Genomic DNA, 7,500 nt, shown 5'->3' with positions numbered 1-7,500 from the left:
ATTTCAAAAATAGTAAGTTGTCTCGATGACAAGCATATAAATTACAATTTCTCTCTCCTTTATCCTCGTATAAAAAATGTGACCATAGATAAATATCAACGCATTCATGCGTAACATATCAAAGAACAATTTTTTCATACAATGAAGAGAGACCGCAGGAACAGAAGTCTTCCTTAGAATATATGTACAAGCTTTACGAAATAGCACGAAAGTGCTTTCCACGCAAATACACATGGGAGCAATTAAAAAAACCGCTTCACTTTAAATGCAGATATATTATCCAAATATATATATTTTAATTCGATACAATTCGTCGTAATCCAAAACGCATATATTTTTCAACTCTTTCTATCTCTATCGATATTCATTTACCGCATAAAAAAAAAATCACAAGAATAAAATATCGGTCGCATAGAATCAATCGCATGAATCAAAAAAGCATACAAAAAAAAAAAAAAAAAATACCGCATAAAACCAGGTTCAACGGTAATTGTCTAAGATTGTTAGCAATCTTCGAAAAAAACAAAGTTGTAATCAGACATAGTCTAAAAATGTATTTTTTATTTGCTATATTTTACAATCGATAAGATTGAAACTGCTCCAGTACGCACCAAGTAACCTCATCTTGCTTATGCATCCGACCTCAAGCCTGTGAAGACTCGCGTAGGTGTTTGAAAAACTGTAATGCGGGAAACGATCGCTTATGAATAGCTTTGGTTTTCAAATTCAAAGTTTTTTAGTCACGAGGGCCACAACATAGTGCGTCTGCAGCGATCACATATTCAGAAGTATTGTCTTAATCCTTAAACGCCTTCTTCTGTCAAATGTCGACATTCGAGTTCCACTTCATTTTGTCCGATATCTGATTATGTTTCCGAAAGCAAGTTGATACCCATAGACAATATATTGTATGCGTAAGAGAGAGTTCGACATTACTTCTCATCTGTTGTCATAGCAAGCTTTCGCGATTTAATGCTGTATTTGAAAATTGGATTGGATATATGCTGTATGTTGCCAAATGCGTACCTTATGCATTTATCACATAAGCAGTAATTAGGTGGTGAAGATGTCTAGATGGCTACAAGATAAAAATGTCGAACATTTACTCGCAAGCCTTGAAAATGGATATAATTCTGAAGACGAAGAAGACACGGCTGACGTAAACGAATTTGATTATTACTCAGACGTACAAGGACTAATAACACAATTGAAGTACGATGAATGACGATGATGAAGAACAAGACAATGAAGATGTTCCCTTACCTATACTTGTTGCTGCAAGCTGGTAGGCAAGGAACTTATATGGAACTTATATGGAAAGAGGGCTATTTGAATTACAGTGAAGGAAGGACACGTATTCCGCAGGCAATTTAGAACTTTCGCCTCGATTAGTCGCACCCCGAGACCCCTTTCCAGTTCTAAGTGGCTGTCATTGCCAAGCAAATAAATTCCTCCTGTAAATGCTACTGGAATCCGTCAATTTCTAGGTCACATCACATCATTCATGTCCGTGTACCACTATCTAAATGTTAGATCCTACTGGAGTAAATAACGTTTCCGTTATATACAACGGTCGATGACGGTAAATGGATTTGAGAAAATAAAATCCGTAATTCATTTCAATGATAATCCAAAGCATAAGCCTGTTGGACATCCAAATAATGCCGGTCTCCATAAAAAAAGACCTGTTGTTGTGAAATACTTGACTAAATTGTTTGTGAGTGTGACATCATTTGATCAGATACTCTCACTAGTTTAGCAAATTTGTCCCACTAGGATAGCACATTTTATGAAATAATACGTACCCAATAAACCCCATAAATAGGATTTCAGTTTAGTTGTTGTGCCTTCACATGATTCACAGATATGTTTACAACAGCTTTTTGAGTAGGCATAGGAGCAGAAGCCAAAGTCGTTAATCGTATGTTAGGTGCTTTTAACACGTGACTGATATGGCAGTGATCAATTCATGGGTATTGTACAAGAAAAAAAACAACCTAAACCTTAAGTTAGGTGATTCTAGATCAGAACTTGCAGAGATATTGTGCTCTTATGAAAAATATGATGGGAGTAAAAGAGGAAGACTCAGTGATCTAGGAAGAGAGAGATAGAAGCCAAAAAATCACCGAGGAACAAAAATATATATATATATACATATATATATTTTTTGGTTAATAAGTACTTTCGACTTTTTAATATGCGGAAAAGGAAAACTTTTTTCCTTGAACTTTCGTCTTTTTCTTGGAAGAGATCGTACTGCCTACTGTGAGTATTAGTTAGGGAAATATAGCTTAAGGTTTTGCCTGCCGATTTCTTACGTCTCTAATACACTAACACTACCCCTTTAGAAGGTAGTTATGTTGATTTCATTTTAAAATCCTTTCCGAGTAAAAATCAGTTAGTTGTAGTTGCAATGAGAAAATTGTTTCGTAGATCTGAGGTTGCAAGCAATTTAAAAGCTTTCAATGTTTTTGTCAAGAAATTGAAGTTTTTTCACTGAAGTTCGCTATTCAGTTATACATGTTCTTGCGGTTTTCTACATCATATCGAAAAAGGTGAAAGATCAAAGCCGCGATTCTTTCTTGAAATTTCTTCAACTTCCAAACTTGAAAAATTCCGTTTATGGTACTGAGATTGCAGACTAACTGTAAAAGTGAATAAAAAGCTTATTGTAATATGAAAAGTGTACCCATAATACATTCAAAACTTATAAACCCATTCAAAACCCGCTCAAAAACAAACTATGGAAGAATTCCTAAGAACTTCATCCGTTAAAATATCTCTGAAGGAATACGTAGGCAAAATGGTAAAAAATCACTCGTAACGATATACATTTTTATTTAAGTTGCATTTAACAGTAATTTTGATTATTTGAGACGATAGAGAAGACGCGATGCGTAGATGAGGCAATCAAGTTCTTCCAATTAATTAATTCTTACGTCGTGTATGTTTGCAAAGTTTAGAGTGTTTGTTCAAGCGGTTGGCGTAATGGATCCTTGAAAATGATGCATTCGCGCTCATGCAAATCGGCAAAACTTCTGCTAAAGAAGTGAACAAGAAAGTAAATCATATGTGCTTTGAATATCGTTCCAAGTGCCAGCAAATTTGTCGGAATTTTAAAGCTTTTTGTTAACCGTGACCACGTCATTTGGCTGAAAGGCACTTTTTTATTTTGAACTTTTGTATGGTTTCGATATAAGTCTTTTTCAAGTTTTTTTCTTTTTTTAAAGCTTTTCAATTTATTAACATTTCTGAGCAACTTTCTCAAAGAGCAAATGTACGAAAGCTTTCCTTTTCTAGCATAGTTCGTGCACCTTAAAGAATTGCAAATACAGATTATTCTGTGCTTTACCTGAACCGAAGAGAATTCATGGCAAACGTTTTAAATACAAAACGGTAACCCCTGGTTCCTCGGGCGTAAGACAATCCCCAATATTCAGCAGGCTACACTATTTCTGAAGGCCATGAATGGGGGTCCTTTGTTCCGGGCAAGATGCGACTTTTGCAACGTGTAAATATTCCATGTCCCTACGAATTAGAGATAAATGCTGCAGCCAAAAAGCTTTCCAAAGCTCCGTTCGCAACTAATAGGGCGAAGAAAGAGCGAAAGAAAAAACTCGATAGATCCCTGATACCTGCCATACACCTAATAGTACAGTTTGTACGAATGGCCAGAAGAACTTAAGGTAGGAAGGAGCCTTTTATATAACGCCTGTCGATTAGAAATCAATTTCTGAGCATCATCATAAAGTATGTCTGTCCGTTCGTCTGCTTGATGACCATCCATATTGTTATGTACTCAACTAAAGGTGACAATATCAATATATATAAAATATTTTGAAGAGGAAATTTGGTGCGCTAATGTGTTTTGACTCGAGTACGGGCACTATTGGATCGTAGCGTTTGCGTGGTCATTTCCCATAAACTACTTCATTTGGAAAAATTTTTGCATAAAAAAAAATTGCAATTTCTAATATTTCTTGACATAAATGGGCACAAAATAGTGCTTTCGAGTGAAAAATATATAAAGAAAATTTGGATCGGATAGGATCACTGATGAACCCTCTTCCACATGCCATAAACAGATCGAATTTTGTCCAAACTAGCTTTATGGCATATAAATTTTGCTATGGATTGTTTCGAGCGCATAGGTTTATTTCCGGGATCCTTACCTATTTAAGGCTCTTTCTTAGAGTAAATCTTTATTTGACAATGATACTTAATGTTGTATATTTTACGGAAAATGGTGAAAAATTATAAATTATTGACAAGAAAGTACATTTCATCAAATGTCGAATACGTCGGTGCAGATTTTGGGATTCGTATAAAAGGTGAGCATTCATGTGATAACAATGGTTTATGATTTTTGACATGAAATTATGAAAATAAGTGAAGCAGTCGTAAAGCGGAAATTAGTGCTTTAGATGGCAGGTGCCTTTTATAAATTTTGATACTGCGTATTACTGACAGACTGACAGGCTACTACTACTTCTTACATCCATTCCTTAGTAGACCGATCGCATACAGGAGAGGAGTCGTTTTGAAATACAAAATCGACTATGGGAAGTTAATCGTTCACGGAAAGATTCGCATATAAGGGCGGCGAGGTAATTAAATTGTCTTAGCTTAGAGGCATTCTTCAAGATTACAAACGAAACGAAGAATAACTTTACAATGCCTCCGCGTAAAGATGGAGTAATCGTTATTGAAAAATAAAGTATTCTCTTTCAGTCAATAGCAATAGAAGCACAAAATTTGTGACTGTCTTAAAGACTTGTCTGAAGCTTTGTCTGAAGGCTTGGTCTGAAAATAAAAATATGTGTAAATGTAATGATTTGAATGAGTTCTATTTTTTAATCGTAATTCTGTGTTGGTTCTACGTAATTTTGCGTACAACACTACCTATGACTTTAATTGCATTTGTGCTAACTGAATAATTTGGTGTAACCCTCATATCGTGTAATATTTATTATGGTAATTATGGTAATGCTTTATTAGTTTTTAATAGTTATGAGAAACATTGATGATTTTTTCAAATAATCTTGAATGTTATGCGGCATCAATTTTGCAAAAAAAAAAAATGAAAAAGAAAAAGAACGCAACCATCAAATATTGTCATAAATTGGATCAAATTATCTCCCTCTTCTCCGATGTTACTATTAATGATGATTATGATAACACTAACACTATTCCGATAATCACGATAAGGCATTTCATGATAACTAGTCTATGTGTTGTTTTTTTTTTTTATTGTGCAACGACTTTTAATGGCACTTCTTCTGAATCTATCTCTTAATGACTTTATTATTACTATCATTATCGCTCTATACTTACATGACGTGTCCATGCCTCTGTTCATATGTATTTAAGGGTTGCCTGAGCATTTAAAACCAAAAAAAAAAAAAAAAAAAAATTTTTTTTATTGTCCTTCTCTCTTCTACCATTGTACATAACACACAACACAATGTATATGCGTTATGCATCATGTGTTTGCCGTCATTAATCATTTAAACTTTTATCCCTTATTGTTACAATCGGTCGGGTTTACTTTTATAGACATGTAGTTTATATGCAAATCTACTTTTAATAAATATATATATATATATATTATTAATACAATTATAATAAAATTATATTTTACCATAATTTCTATCGATTTAAGTTTTATTTTTATTAAGTGAAAACTTTAGATTTTATTTACTTATTTGAATTAATCAAATAGTTTATGGTTATTTATTAGTCTTGAACGATGTCCAGTGGGTAAATGCTTAGTTAGTCGATAATACAAAATATTAATTCAATGACTTTACTATAAAGTGCGGCAACGGGTAATTGAGTCCTTTATATACACATACAGAGTGCATAGGTACAACTGTGCTTTTAGTGCATTGATAAGAAAGGAGACTTCGTAGGCAGCATCGAAAAAGAAGTGAGCTTCGTTAAGAGAATTTTCTTTTCTGCTAATCTAATAGAAGAATGAGAAAATTATATTCATTTACTTCGGAATCGAATTATCGCGATTCATTAGTCTAATCTATAGCACAATATTAAATTGTTTTAGATAATTAAGGCGATTCGGATCATTTTTTACTGCTTCTAGATGATTTATAAATACTTCTTATACGTTTCTAGATGATTTAGAAAAATTTATTTTTTAATATATTTTCAATTAATATCCGTAACGTATTTGAAGTAATAATTTCTTCGATTTTTGCAATACATTAATGATCCGATCAATGCCATTTTCATACAAGACTTTTAGATGACCGCTCCACGAGTTTTGATCAAGATTCCAATCAAGCAAATGCACTGCTGAGGAAATGAAAAAAAGTAGTACTGCCATGGTTTTCTCGGGTGCATTTACTTGAGTAGTTATTGCTGCTTAATAAAAGTGCGATATGTGCATTTGAAAAGACTGTCTTTAGGGTATATATAGCTAAGGCGTATACAACATAGTTTCTTGGAGCTTTAAATAGTTATATGTCAGGAAGACGCCATTTGTCGAAACTGTATGCTACTAAATCCTTGTAAGTGATGCGCAGTGAATGCGTTACGATATACAAACATCAAATAGCGATGACGCAGAGTAGGCGAATAAAAGACATCGACGATAAAGTTGAATAGGACTCGCATTTGAAGGTGGCTGGCTGACCATGGTGTACTATCGTGGTACACGTTATCGACAACCACTATCGCAAACGGCATGAAAAAGGGACGGAATATCCTGACCGCCATGATATAGTGAGTTTTTACTATGAGGCAAATGGGCTCCCTTTAGAAAGACTCGCTCGAGTTTTAATCGGAAATGTTCTACCTTTCTCGCTGTTATCAGTAGACATTACGCCTTCCGTTTACTACGGATTTCAATAGATAACATATCACTTATCCAAACAGTCAGTAAGCGTATAATCAGTTTTCTATAGTAAAGCCTCAAAAGAAAGGACGGCACAAACGAAGTTGTTCACCTAATAGACAAGAATTGCAAAAACTTGTAAAGAAAAATTTTGAACTTTGCTACTTAAGTCGAGAAAAACGCGGACGCTTCCCCAAAGCGAAAAAGCCAAACCGGTATATGGAATTTTCCCCAATGTGGTGTATACGTATGTACAAACGTAATTAAGATTTTGATGAGCATTAGTTTGAAGATACAACGCACGTTGCAATGATTTCACTTAGCCCCATGGTTGCTGACTGTGAAATTTTAGAGATTATTTCAGTGGTAAAAAAATGTTGCGACAATTTACTCCACGAAATGCTACTGGTAAACAGGAACACTTGTCGCTTTAGGTAAAGTAAAAATTTCCATATCAAATAAACATGAAGTAGAAACGCAGATTAGCTCGAAAACGAATCTTGGCTACAGAATTAAACGTTCTCCAAATAAATATATGGGACGTGAAATAATATTGAAAAATTTTTATCGCTAAATAGAGTTCGTGGGGAAATTGAAGACGACGGACCCATAAGCAGCCATAGAATTGCTAAGGACTAGATACACAA

The 7,500-nt window shown here is 34.3% G+C and overlaps 1 protein-coding gene across 14 annotated transcripts in view; it reads left to right on the top strand.

Moving 5' to 3' along the window:
• The window catches only part of LOC119638007 (potassium voltage-gated channel protein Shaker), a 319,681-nt gene that overhangs the window by 137,712 nt on the left and 174,469 nt on the right, over window positions 1–7,500 (top strand). The window lies entirely within an intron of this gene.

Source organism: Glossina fuscipes, unplaced genomic scaffold (assembly GCF_014805625.2).
Source record: "Glossina fuscipes isolate IAEA_lab_2018 unplaced genomic scaffold, Yale_Gfus_2 0, whole genome shotgun sequence".
Classification (NCBI taxonomy): domain Eukaryota; kingdom Metazoa; phylum Arthropoda; class Insecta; order Diptera; family Glossinidae; genus Glossina; species Glossina fuscipes.
This window is presented reverse-complemented; position numbering and strand designations above follow the sequence as displayed.